The following is a 13,879-nucleotide window of genomic DNA, read 5'->3' on the forward strand; positions in this document are numbered from 1 at the left end:
TGGGATTACAGGCACATACCACTATGCCTGGCTTCATATTAATAATTTATATATATATATATATATTTTTTTTTTTTTTGATTTTCGAAACAGAGTTTCCCTGGATTTGCTTTTTAGACCAGGCTGGCCTGGAACTCACAGCGATCCACCTGCCTCTGCCTCCCGAGTGCTGGGATTAAAGGTGTAATAATTTTTAAAGAAACATTTATTGCCATTGGGAGATGGCTGCAGTGTACTGTGAAGACATCCTGTTTTTGTAATGACTAAAATCCATGTTATTTATGAGAATGTGGCTTTGGCCCTTTTCTAATTACCAGGCTTCGTTTTTTAAATAAGGTCGCACCAAAGAAAACTGTTCTGGGTAGCCCCTGGATGTGGAATACTGAGCCCCATGCTCAGCATGCTCACTAGCTCCTCCTCACTATTCCCATCCCACACCCCAAGGGCTCAAAAAGCATCTAGAATCCACTAGACTATTCTGTCTCTGTCATAGTGGCCGCCACACAGTTCTGCCATCTTGGGTGACGAAAACTGAGCCGCTGGGAAGTCACTCATGAGGTACCACTGTGAGTTTGGGGGAACTACTCCTGGTTTTTGACCTATTGGGTATTTAAAAGTTGGGGTTCCACAAGCTACTTTAGGTTGATAAACCCCTCACTGAATTTAGAAAGGCACTTTTGCTTAGCGTCTCGGTGACAATGAGAAGAAACAGCTCCAAAAGAGCCCAAGTGAGGAGACGCACGTCCCAAGGGCAGGACTCCCGCGCCATTCCTCCAACCACAGGGATGTTTGCCAAGCTGGAGGCTCTGCACACCCACTGGCTGGGGCCTCTATTCAGAGTTTGTTGTTACATGGGTATGACTGAGACCCTCGCTGGCTCTTGGTAATTGAACTCGGTGGAGGTGGGGTGTCACTGGCCTCCCTGGAGATCATAGAAAGTGGGACCGAAATTGCTAAAGCTTTAACCACCCGGCTGGGGCTTTCAGCAGACAGCCCACATCTGAAGCTCTGTGGGGCTTGCGCTTTGAGTCATCTCATTAGCATATGCAAACTAGTAAATGTGGCCAGCCCCTCTGGGGAACCTTTCTGGGAAGTGGTGACAGAGACCGAATATTTGTTTTGGTTTTTTCTTCTCTTTTATTTTCTCTTATTGTACCACAGTGAGGCTGAAGGAAGGGGCTGCAGCCAGGAGAGAATACAGACAGTCTCTGTTGGAAATGGGGTCCCCAGGGGCTTTCTGAGGAGCTTTTGGTTAGATAAACTTTTTTAGAGTCCTGAAGTGTGCTTCTGAGCTAAAACTTCCTAATTCTCTAGGAAAACTCCAGAGAGAAGCTGGGCCTGGTGGTATATATATACATACACGCCTAGAATTGCAGCACAGCGCCTGGGAGACTAAGGCCAGCCGGGTGGCAGGTCTAGGACCAGCCTGGCCGCAGAGAAAGAACGGACTTCAATTAACTGATGGATGGGTTAACTAGCAAAACGTTTAACTACGCAGACAGAGCTTGGCTCTCCCATCCCTCCCCTGGCCTCTTGAGTCCCTCCAAGAAGCACCCTCATCTTCCTGACATCCAGAGAGTTGCTGATGTCACCCTGCCTGGCCACTAGGGCGGGCCAAAGGACAAGAACTGATGGAGAGACAGAGCAGAAGTGTGACCTCCAGATGACTCCCAAGACTCTGCAGACCTAAGCTGAGAGGAACTCATGTGAGGAAAGTGACGAAAGCGGGGTCCTGGGGCACACCTGTTGCCCGGTCTCTTCATCGCCTCCAGCTGCTGGCTGCTGGCTGCTGGGGTCCAAAGGCTCGGCAGAAGCTCTTCATAGGTGGGTAAATATTCTGAGATCTCTCTCCACCAAGCCTGTGACCTTGCAGATGTGGGTGGGGCCTAAGCTGTCTTTCCAACGGGTGCCTCAACAGCCCCAGTTCCTTCTCCTCTAGTGTCGCCCTGAACAGCGCTGCTTCGAGTAGCTTCGAGTAGCACAGGGAAGGGGGAAGGTGCCCTCCCCACACTTTGAAGAGCGGCTGCACTCTGGGGCCTGGTAAAGGAGCAGAGGAGATGAGACAAGGGCAAGGCGAGCCTCAGAAAACCAAAGATGCCTCTTCTTCACACAAAGTGGTCTCTGAGCCTTTATTTTTACACCTCTCCGCATCTCAGTGCAGGCCACTAGACTTCTGCAAGAATGACACAAAGGCATACATAGGTGCACAGCACACACACACACACACACCACATACACAGGCATGAGCACACATGCGCGCGCACACACACGCACACACAGAGACTCATTGCACAGACTCCAATGCATCTACTGTACCTACACTTTGTGCACAGGATAGTGACATCATTAGTGTCATCCTACCCAGCAACTCCCATCAACACTGTCCAGGTGTCTGTCGTGTGTATGTGTGTGTGTGTGTGTGTGTGTGTGTGTGTGTGTGTGTGTGTGTGTGTCTCCTCTGATGCTCTCCCAGGCTTGGGGTCCTACGGTTCTTCAAGTTATGAAGGAGGCACCTTCTCTGTAAGGTCTTCTTGTCAGCGCTGATGAAGTTCCCTTCAGACCTGCTACTCAAAGAATGCCCTGTGCCGTCACTGAAAGAGAAGAAACTGGGGCTGCAGAGGCCGCTGCTGGAAAGGCAGCTGCTCAGGCCTGCGGTCCAATGTTACCCCACATCGGCCAGATCAGAACCTGTCTCTGAGAGGCGCCAGGTCATTCTGTTATTGCCATTTGGGAAGCTTCTCCTGAGGTGTTTTTTACGCACACCACTGAGCCTCACAAGAATATCCAGGCTGGCCTAGAACTCATAATCCTCCTGCCTCTGCATCCAAGCAGCTGGAATTACAGGTATGTGCCTCCACAGCTAGTGCTTTCAAGCCTATTTGTTTGTTTGGTTGGTTGTTTTTGTTTTTGTTTTGTTTTGTTTTTTGGGTTTTTTTGAGACAGGGTTTCTCTGTGTAGCCTTGGCTGTCCTGGACTCCCTTTGTAGACCAGGCTGGCTTCGAACTCACAGCGATCTGCCTGCCTCTGCCTCCCGAGTGCTGGGATTAAAGGCGTGCGCCACCACCGCCCAGCTGATTGGTTTTAAGGAGATAGGATTTCTCTGTGTAGCCCTGGCTGTCCCGGAACTTACTCTGAGGAGCAGGCTGACCTTGAACTCAGAGATCTACCTGCCTCTGCCACTTCTGCCTGGCTTAGAGACTTCAAGTCTTGATGTGACTCAAGTGACTTGAAAGAGAAACACTTTTCCTATCCTAACTAGAACAAACTCTCACCAGGGTGTGGAGGTTAGTATTGTGAACGCCATAACACAGCCCTCATCACAGAGGGGATAAGACATAGCTTATTGCTGGGCATGGTGGCACACAACTTTAATTCCAGCACTGTAAAAGGAACTTTTATTCTCCAGGATCAATTGTTGTCTGGGAGGCTTACTACCTCCTTCTAGTAACCTAAGCCTAGTCCTGGAAACTTCTAGCCTTCATACAATCTAACCTAAGCCTAGATTGGTTTAGACTCTGAGACTTACTGCTGAATAAGCTCGCCCTTGCTAGTTCTTTCTGAGCTCTCTGCTGGCTGGTTCAACTTAGCTGTTCTGGCTCAAACTCTTCTCCCAGCTGACTTATTTAATCTGGCTTCTCTCTCTCTCTCGGCCCAGAATTTCTCTGCTTGGCTTCAAACTAACTCAGCAATCTGCTCTAATCTTCTGGCTTCTCGTTTTCTGGCTCATTCTGTCTGCACCTGAATTCTCTCTCTGCAACCCATCTCTCTATTACTGTCCTGGTAAAACTGCCTCCCTTCTCTCTGTAAAACTGTCTCTTCAGTGGCTTCCCTTTCCTCTCTCTTCTAATGAGAGTTGGGGCTTATATCCTATTCTGTCTGATCTTCTCTGATCCGTCACTTTTTCTGTCACGCCATTAGACATCATTTTCAAACATGGGTGCTTCCTTCTACAAACTATCTTTACTTTTCTTTGATGGATTAGGTCTTTTGTTCCCACTTTGGCAGGTTTTGAGGCCTCCATTCTGAGTTTTAAGGTCAGAATGGTACCTCTTACATGGTGCCAGCTGTGCTAAGTTGGGGGGGGGGGCGGGGCACGGTGTTAGTTACAACGTGGTAACAGTATGATGGCATTTCTATAGTAACAGAAAAAAAGTCATAACTCAAAGCACTTCTCAAAGACGTTGGTAGGAACATCAGGTAAGCAGGTCACACAAAACAGGGAGAACTTTGCTATAGGCCTCAGAAGCTACCTGCTGCCATTCTCTGCCTTATGATTGGTTGGCAACTAGGTAGAGATCTGTTCATACATCCCAAAGGACTTATCTAATGGCCGCAAAGTTAATGATGTCATGTGCAGAGGAGTATAATAAATGGCCATTAAGGGGGCAAAAAGAAGCCCCAAGATAGTTTGATTCTGGACTTGCAGCATTCCAACCCCTTCACAACATGGCAGCTCTAATTGGTTCACCAGCCATGCAGAAGGTTCCGTGGAAGGTGCAATTTTTTCCAGGAACTTTGGCTCACAGTACTAAAATGGCCACCATGTCACGTGGTAGATAGGATGGCACATTCCATCTGTCACTTACTGGGCTGCCACTGTGTAGCTCAGCTATGCAGTTCTGGGTTACTCAGTAAACTGTATTTTTCTTCTTCTTCTTCTTCTTCTTCTTCTTCTTCTTCTTCTTCTTCTTCTTCTTCTTTCTCTTCTCCCAAAGCATGGCCCTGGTTCCTTGGTTTTGTTTTTCTTGTTTTTTTTTTTTTTCTCACTCTTTCTCTGAAGCTACCCCTTCCTACCTCCATCCAGGGAGGGTGCTTACAAGCCATGTGACCTCTGTCCTTCATCCCCCTCCTCTGGGGAGGTGCCAAGGCTTACAGTTTGTCTGCCTGTTGTTAGTCTCAAATGCCAATAAAAATTGTCATGGAGCTTAAAGAAAGAAAGGGAAAAGACAGCACTTTTTTTTTTCACAGTCAAGTAGACTTGGGGTTTTGGCAAGTTGGTGTCTTTGGAGAGTTTACAAAATGTAGTTTATAAAAGCAACACACGAGCCTGACGTGGTGGCGCACACCTGTAATCCCAGCACTCTGGAAAGCAGAGGTAGGAGGAGCTCTGTGAGCTAGAAGCCAGCCTGGTCTACAAAGCGAGTCCAGGACAGCTATGGCTACACAGAGAAACCCTGTCTGGAAAAACAAAAACAAGGAAAAAAACCAAACAAAAAAGGGCAACACACTTTTCTCTTCTGAACATTAAAGCAAGTATTTGAAACTACAGAACAGAGGGGGCCGAAGTTGGAAACCATGAATAATTCACAGCTCCCAAGAGAAAAGCTGGATCTTATCTCAGGCCAACAGAAAACCCCTCTTTTTTCTGAGGGTCAGATGGGTTAGTCAGAGGCACAGAGAGCCTGCACCTGTTTTCTGAGTGGAGCTGCCTCCTGCTCGTACCTTATTCCTCCGGGCCACTGACAACCATCTGAGGGTGGAAAGGATGGAAAGGATGGAAAGGGTAAGAAGTCTGCCAAAGATGGGAAACGGAGGCTGCCGAGATGGCGAGATGGCGGAGGATGTCATCTTGGTGATAGCTGACAGCTTCTAGTCCCCTTGCAAAACCTGAGACACTGCCATTCCCCAGTTAGACCAGGAGGGGGCGACAAACTCTATCCTGCGTTAGAAAGCGCCTGGACAGAACTGACACCTGCAGAGCAAAGAGGCTCCATCCCGCCTCCTAGGTGCAGACTGTTACTTAGTCCAACATGTCAGCACTTCCATAAATGCTTCTTAAAGTTTTCTGAATCTTATCGGACTTCATTCCACTAAACAAAAGCCACAGCAAAAATATCTTAGAGACAGGCTAACCTCCATTTTCAGGCCCCTCTGAGTGTGTGCAAAGCCTGTTATTTTATTTATTTATTTATTTATTTATTTATTTATTTATTTAGTGGTTTTTCAAGACAGAGTTTCTCTGTGTAGCCTTGACTGTCCTGGACTCACTTTTTTTTTTTTTTTTAAATTCAAGTCAGGGTTTCTATGTGTAGTCCTGGTTGTACTGGAACTCACTCTGTAGACCAGGTTAGACTTGAACTTGCAAAGATCCACCTGCCTCTACCTCCTGGGTTCTGGGATTAAAGGTGTGGACCACCACACCAAACTCTTTTTTTCCCCCAAGACAGGGTCCAGCCTTGGCTGTCCTGGACTCGCCCTGTAAACCAGGCTGGCCTTGAACTCACAGAGTTCTGGGATTAAAGGCATGTGCCACTAGGTCCAGGTGAGGCAGGAATGGGATGGAGTGGGGCTATGGGAGGGAAGGGGCGAGAGGGTTCAGACTCTGATTGGGATCCCAACACTTATTACAACCATCCCCTAACTCCAGCTCCAAAGGTCTGGCTCCCTCTTCTGGCCTCTGTAAGCACTGCACTCATGTGCATACTCTTAAAAAAAAAAAAAAAACTTTAACAAATTTAAAAGACTTGCTTATAGCCAGGCATGGTGGCACACACCTTTAGTACCAGCACTGGGAGGCAGAAGCAGGAGCAGGTGGATCTCTGTAAGTTCAAGGCCAGCCTGGTCTACAAAGAGAGTCTAGGACAGCCAGGGCTTTGTGTAACAGAGAAACCTGGTCCTGAAAAACCTAAAAAAAAAAAAAAAAAAATAGAAAAGAAAAGAAAAAAGAAAAAAAAAAGAAAAGACTTATTAGCACAGAGGACTGTAAAATATGTACTCATGACTTTTATAGAAAGGAGAGGTGTACATAAGTGGTAGAGGATATCTTAGTATGTTTGGGGCCCTGGATTTGATCCCTAGAATTCAAAATAGCAGTAATCTTTTGAAGGATTCTTGGCAGGAACACCTACACATAGCCTCGTCTAGTTGTGTAACTTCGTCAGAGCACACTGGCCCCAAGAGAATGAGACTTGGTCCCATGTCAGATCAGAGCTCTGAACAGGAAGTGAACACAGTATAGTTGTCATGGGAAAGCCCCTAAGCCAGAGGAAAGTGTCAGTTTATTGAGTGCATAAAGATAAATCCTTAGAAAAATCACAGCTCTTGTTGCCATCCAAGCTTTTGATGTCTTGGCTGAGATAAAAAGATACAAGGCTTGTGGTTTCCCAGGGCTAGAAGTTTAGACTGAATGACTCAAAGTGCCAGGGAAACTCCTGTTTGGGGCGTGGGGGGAACATAGCACAGCCAAAAGCAGCCAACTGAAGAAGTGAACACTGACAAAGCACTCCAGAGAACAGCCCAGACAGCACACCGCAGTAAAAAAAGTCACGCCGATGGGATGCCCTTCATACTGCTCAAGTTTCCTTATTTCTGTGACAAAGCACCTGGCAATAGCAACTCAGGGAAGGGTTTCTTTTGGCTCACAGTTTGAAAGGTCGCAGTCTGTGAGGATGGGGAAGGCGTGGTGGGAGTGAGAAGTGACTGATCACGTCGCGGTGACAGTCAGGAAGCAGAGACATGATGCTGATGCGCGGCTCACTTTCTCCTGTTCCTTCCATCCAGGACCCCAGCTCAGTGGTGGGATAGCACCACCCACCATTACAGTAGGTCAGCCTGCTTCAATTAAGCCTCTTTGAAAATGTCCTCACTGAGACGGACATGGTGGTGCACGGCTGCCGTCCCAGCACTCGGGGAGGCAGAGGCAGGCGCGTCTCTGTGAGTCCCTGTCTAGCTTGGTCAAGTCCAGGACAGCCAAGGCTACACAGAGAAACCCTATCTTGGATAAAAAAAGAAAAGAAAAGAAAGCAAGCAAGCAGATGCCCTCACTGATACCACCCCTATGCCTAGAGGTGTGTCTCCTAGGTGACTCTTAAATCCACCAAGCTGAGACTCACGTTCTCAGAGTGCCTTCCCAGCAAACCTCAGACTGTGCACGGAGCTGGGAGAAGAACAACAGCAGAATTCCGGTTCCGAAGAGGAAAATCAAAGAGAACACACTGACACCATCTGGAATAAGGAAAAGGACAAGGCAGAGCTGCCCGTACCACACGTGATCTTGGTGAGTGGAAACCACAGAGCAGATCCGTGCCACCGCAGGGCTGGTGCTTCGGCTCTCACACCAGTCAGTCAGGATGGCTGGAGTCTTTAAACTAAGTGTGGCCGTTCATTCGAGACAATAAACACATTGTGTCAAAATTAGATAAATAAACCCAAGACAAAGAGCTGCTTTTTCTCCCGGGATGTTGAGACAACTCGCTGGTAGGCTCTGGATGCGGACCAACAATACCAGAAGGAGAGGAGGTGTTCTTTCTCCCTCGGGGACCAGGCTCGGTCCATCCCACTCACTTTGCAATAGGAAAAACTGAGGCCCCCAAGGAGTCACTTACCACAAGGCTCAGGACCGAGACTCCGGAGAAGGCAGTGCTGGCTTGTGAAACCTGTTAGTAGCCACCACAAGCCCCTCCACAGACAGTGACCCCCACCTCCAACACAATAAGGGGTCCTCTCTGTTCCTCTGACGAAGCTCACAGCCCCTAGCTCATCTAGAAAACGCAAAGCAAGATTCTTTCCAGAGGCCCCGGGGTAAAAATCACAGCTGCAGATGTGTGTCCTAGCCCCCTAGTCCCAGCCCAGAACTACGAGCCACTGATATCCCAGAATTCATCCTCAGTTTGCCCTATGCCTAATGGGTGTGGCAGGGTTAGGAAATTCAAATACCCTGGTGGTGGTGGTGCACTCCTTAATCTCAAATCTCAGCACTCAGGAAGCAGCGGCGGGAGGGGGGAGGGGGGGAGGGGGGGGAGAGGGTCTCTAAATTTGAGGCCAGCCTGGTCTACTGAGTGAATTTCAGGACAGCCAAGGCTACACAGAGAAACACCATCTCTAAAAACAAAACAAAACAAACAAACAAAAAAAATACCAAAGACTTATCGACACTCCTGGTCCTTCCTTCTTCTGCAGCTCATATCAAGCTCCCACTGTCCAGGCCAGGGGCCCACGATGACAGCTTCCTGCAAAGCCTGTCACCGTTCAGTACTTTTACAAGTCAATGTCCAGTGAGCATGCACTTCGTCTGAGGTGGTCGTCGGCGCAGTGCCAATAATCTGAGGCCAGAGTAATGTGCCAGAGCCCTGCAGCTGTGGGGTGGATTCTCTGCCACCTGCGGTTCCATTCCAAGCTCCTGAAGGCTCTTCCTGCCTAGCAGGAACCATGTGCTAGAGAAGTGTACAGAGGGAGTGGATGAAGGTCAGGGAGTCTCCACGAGCCTGGGTGGGACTCCATGCCCCACCCACAGCTGACATAGTGCCCTCGAGGCTCATCCATGCGTCAGCTTCCTTCCTTTTAAATGCTGGACAAGTGCCAGGGTTACATTCTTTGTCAATGAGCAGGGGGCTGGCCTGGTCTGGCTGGGGATCCCTCTCATTCCCAACCACGGCTTCTGGCTCTGTACCTAGTGTGACCATTTGCTCTTACTGCAAGGGAAACAACTACGTAAGATCAAACAGAAGCCACAAACGGGAACTCTGTGCTGCCATTTCCGAGACACTCTTGTCCTTGGGGATACTACTGGTGTCTGGGGACACCCTTCAGTGTTACACATTGCGGACACCTTGGTATCTCCTTTGGTTTGCCAAAGACCAACTGGATCCTATGAAGCCACACCAGCAGCCGGCACTGGCCTAGGCTTACAGTGGGAATGCAGAGTGAATGGAACCTTGACTGTGGCTTTAGCCCAAGCTGAAATGTTTAAGTCACGTGGACAGGGGCACCCCTGCTCACTGGTCACCCCCTCAGAGGCCTTTCCTACTTGCCCTCTCACATGCATCCTGCTTTTACTTTATTTTTTCTTTCTAACATATATACCTGCCTCCTTTACTGAACTTGAATGTGGAGGTTCCTTCCCTTTGTGGGTCATGGCCAGGTCCCCAGTGCCTTCCAACAATGCTAGGCGCAGTATTGACTGTGGAGAGAATGAATTTAAAAAAAAAAGAAAGAAAGCAAAGACCAGGGAGTGAGTGAACTAATTACTGCGTGACTGGAGAAGCCCAGTTGAAGGTGTGACCACTGAGGGAGTGAAGGGTCAGCGAAGGCTTCACGAAAGCAGAACAAAATAAGCGACATTGGAGGCAAGAGCACAGGCCTGAGCCGAGACTCTGGAAAACATGAGATAATCTAAGCAAGATGGTTCCGCCCTTCCTCCCCTCCCAGCACATCCTGCTCCAGGCAGGGGCTTTGCCTCAACCTAGACGCCTTGTCTTCTGTCCCGCTGTGGGTGGAAGTTCTTTCCAGGGCGAGGCCCTTCCAGACCTGCTTACACAGGGCCCTGCACTGCTCCCTGGGAACCTCCTTCCCCGAGAGCACCTAGCAGGGGCAGCTGTTGGCAGCCACTGCCTCTCATCAGTTCTGTCCCAGGGTCTCCTTTAGACCAGGACCTCCTAGCTCAGAACAGTCATCCACGTTCTCACCTTCCTTTCCACCGAGGACAGTGGGCCACTCTCCCCTTGAAAGGGTGACTGTAAGAGTACAGGTTACAAATCAGGCCATCTGAGCTCTAATCCCTGCCCCATCATCCCTCAGGGACTATGAGTCCTTAAGCCCTTAGGTGCACCTGTAAACAAACTTAACACCTCATGGGATTGTTATGAGAGTTACTTTAAAGAGCTTAGCCCGGTACCTGGCCACCCCATGCTCAACAAGAGGCTAGTGTTGACTGCTCTAGCCTGGCAGCTTACCTGCTCCAAGACATACACAGTTTGTAACACACAATTTTCCCTAGGGTTTTTTGTTTTGTTTTGTTTCTTATACACTAACACTCCTTGTATTCTTAATGTTCCTGGGGGCGAGCAGAGGCAGAGTTGCCTGTATTCCTATATTCCATCAAGTTTGGGCAACAAGGGAATAAAGAAAAGGCAGACACACAGAAAAGCTAGGGTCAGGTGGGCAATGCATACAGCAGCAACCCAGAAGCCCGTCAGCCTGTTTACCAGGTACAGAACCAGCTGGGGCAGGGGAGTGAGCCTGGCTCAGTAGGAGGTCTCTGTAGGGCAGCAGTCTCAGGTTACAGTGCTCTGGAAGGAGGAAGCTGCAGTTGCTAGTTTTTGCACAGACTGGTCAACACTCATACTTGGACCAGAGGAACGCCAGTTGCCAGCCATGTGAGGTATTGGTCCTTGTCAATAAAACACATCCACTCAGGATTTCGTCCCCTCCTTATATGTTCACTCAAGGCTTCCTCCACATGCTGGGACCCCAAAGCTGACAACTGTCTGGCCTGACTTGCTTTGCAGGGAGCTTTCAGGGTGACCTTAGGCCTCTCACATTCCTCCAACCTTCCAAATGCAAATTCCAACAAGGTGCTGCAGCTGAGGAGGAGCTAGCTACCAGTCACAGTAAGCTAAGTGGCCAGAGCCAGAGTGGAGAGCAACCAGAAAAGGAACAAGCTTGGTCTTACCAGGAACACCTCTTAGAAAACTTGAAAGTGGAAGGAAAATTCAGGAAGGCTGGGAGATGGCTCAACTGGTGAAGGGCTTGCTGAGTCAGTGTGAGGCCCAGCGTTCAGCCCCTAGAACACATGTAAGTCAGGAATGGTGCCATGCATCTGTCATCCCAGTGCTGGGGAGGGGGAAACAGGCTGCCTAGCCAGCCTCGCCTTTTTGGCCAACTCCAAGCCAGTGAGAGACCGTCTCTAAATATAAGGTTGTGGACTGGAGAGATGGCTTGGTGGTTAGGGGCACAGGCTGCTCTTCAAAAAAAAAAAAGGCTGTCTTTCCTTTCCAGAACCCACATGTTGGCTCACAACCATCTGTAACTCATCACAGGGGATATGACACCCTCCTCTGGCCTCCGTGGTTACCATATGTATGTGAAGCAGACATACATGCAAGGAAAACAACACATAAACATAACTAAAATTAAGACACACAAGGCAAGACAGCACGCTTGCCACTGCTGTTTAGCTTCTGTGTGCTCCCACACACACAGAGCTGCCAGAGTCTGCATCTGTTTTGAAGGAGCATACTGGATGTGGAAGAGAGGCTCAAAGTGATGCAAAGGGCTGGACAGATGGAAAGAGGGCGGATGCCACTGACAGACAGAGGGGTGCTAGGGGTGGAACAGAAAATAGGAGATGTTCAGCTCTGGGCATTCTAGCAGTCCAAACAGGACGGCAGCTGGGTGGGTGAGTCCTGGAAGAGATGAACAAGGCATGCAGGTGCTGTCGGCATATGGGTGTCATCTACAGCTGGGACATGCAGGTGCTGTCGGCATGTGGGGGTCATCTCCAGCTGGGAGATGCAGGTGCAGTCGGCATGTGGGGGTCATCTCCAGCTGGGAGATGCAGGTGCAGTCGGCATGTGGGGGTCATCTCCAGCTGGGACATGCAGGTGCTGTCGGCATGTGGGGGTCATCTCCAGCTGGGACATGCAGGTGCTGTCGGCATGTGGGGGTCATCTCCAGCTGGGAGATGCAGGTGCAGTCGGCATGTGGGGGTCATCTCCAGCTGGGAGATGCAGGTGCTGTCGGTATGTGGGGGTCATCTCCAGCTGGGAGATGCAGGTGCTGTTGGCATGTGGGGGTCATCTCCAGCTGGGAGATGCAGGTGCTGTCGGCATGTGGAGGTCATCTCCAGCTGAGACATGCAGGTGCAGCCGGCATATGGGGGTCATCTCCAGCTGGGACACTGCAGGTGCAGTCAGCATGTGGGGGTCATCTCCAGCTGGGACACTGCAGGTGCAGTCAGCATGTGGGGGTCATCTCCAGCTGGGACACTGCAGGTGCAGTCAGCATGTGGGGGTCATCTCCAGCTGGGAGATGCAGGTGCAGCCGGCATGTGGGGGTCATCTCCAGCTGGGAGATGCAGGTGCAGCCGGCATGTGGGGGTCATCTCCAGCTGGGAGATGCAGGTGCAGTCGGCACGTGGGGGCCATCTCCAGCTAGAAAAGAATCAGGCCAACTCGATGCTCTCTGGACTTGGCCATCTCATACCACGTGGCTGTCAAAACCATTTAGCTTTCGGACACCCACCTACCTTTTTGTTTTGTTTTTTCAAGACAGGGTCTCACTATGTAGCTCTGACTGTCCTGAAACTGATTTTGCAGACCAGGCTAGCCTCAAACACAAGAGATGTTCCTGCCTCTGCCTCCCTAGTGCTTGGATGCACTGGCCAGTATGCCTGCCTTTGTTTCCTTGTGTTAAAGACAGGGTCTGTGTAGCCCAATTGCGCCTACTCACAATGTTACCTCCAGCCTGGAGTACTAAGATCATAGGCTGTGTGCGCTGCTCCTGGCCCGGCTTCACTCATGCCCTTCCCAGCCTGCTTACGTGCTAACTGGAGAGAAAGCACAAGGAAAACTGCGTAGACCAAGCTGCTTCCATGCCTGGGCTGCTCAAAGACCTCAGGCAGCAAGCACTGGCTAAGGGAAGTCAACAGGCATCACTGACATGACACAAGATAAGTGCAAGGGCCTGTGGGAGGACAGGCAGAGGCACTGATGACATCCTGGCATGTCAGAGACTTCCCACAGGGAGCAATGTCTCATTCGGCTTTGGAAGCAAGAGTGAACCGCGCTGTTAAGGGGTGTGTAGCTGGTGAACAATGCACTTTGTGTCAGACTGCCTTGTCAGGAGAAAAATGTGGAGAACAAATTAACACAAGTATGCTGGAGGAAAAGCCGGGGTGGGGGTGGGGGGTGGGGTGGCGCCTCACTGCTTATGGACCTGTTCTACAGGAACCTATCTACAAAGCAATGTGGGAGGGGCCTGGCCTCGCAGCGGGTGGGTGGTCTAAGGAGTGGTCCTTTGTACCAAATGCTTCCATGCACCACAGAGACGCAGACATTCTGACACTGTTCTCGCTCTGCCCTTGCTGATAGGAGTCATTTTCATCATCATAGGTTATATTTACAGAAAGACTCCATGCCAGACTCAGAGGTGAGGAATTACT

The sequence above is a fragment of the Acomys minous genome (genome assembly GCF_964271855.1).
Source record: "Acomys minous genome assembly, chromosome: 3".
Lineage (NCBI taxonomy): Eukaryota > Metazoa > Chordata > Mammalia > Rodentia > Muridae > Acomys > Acomys minous.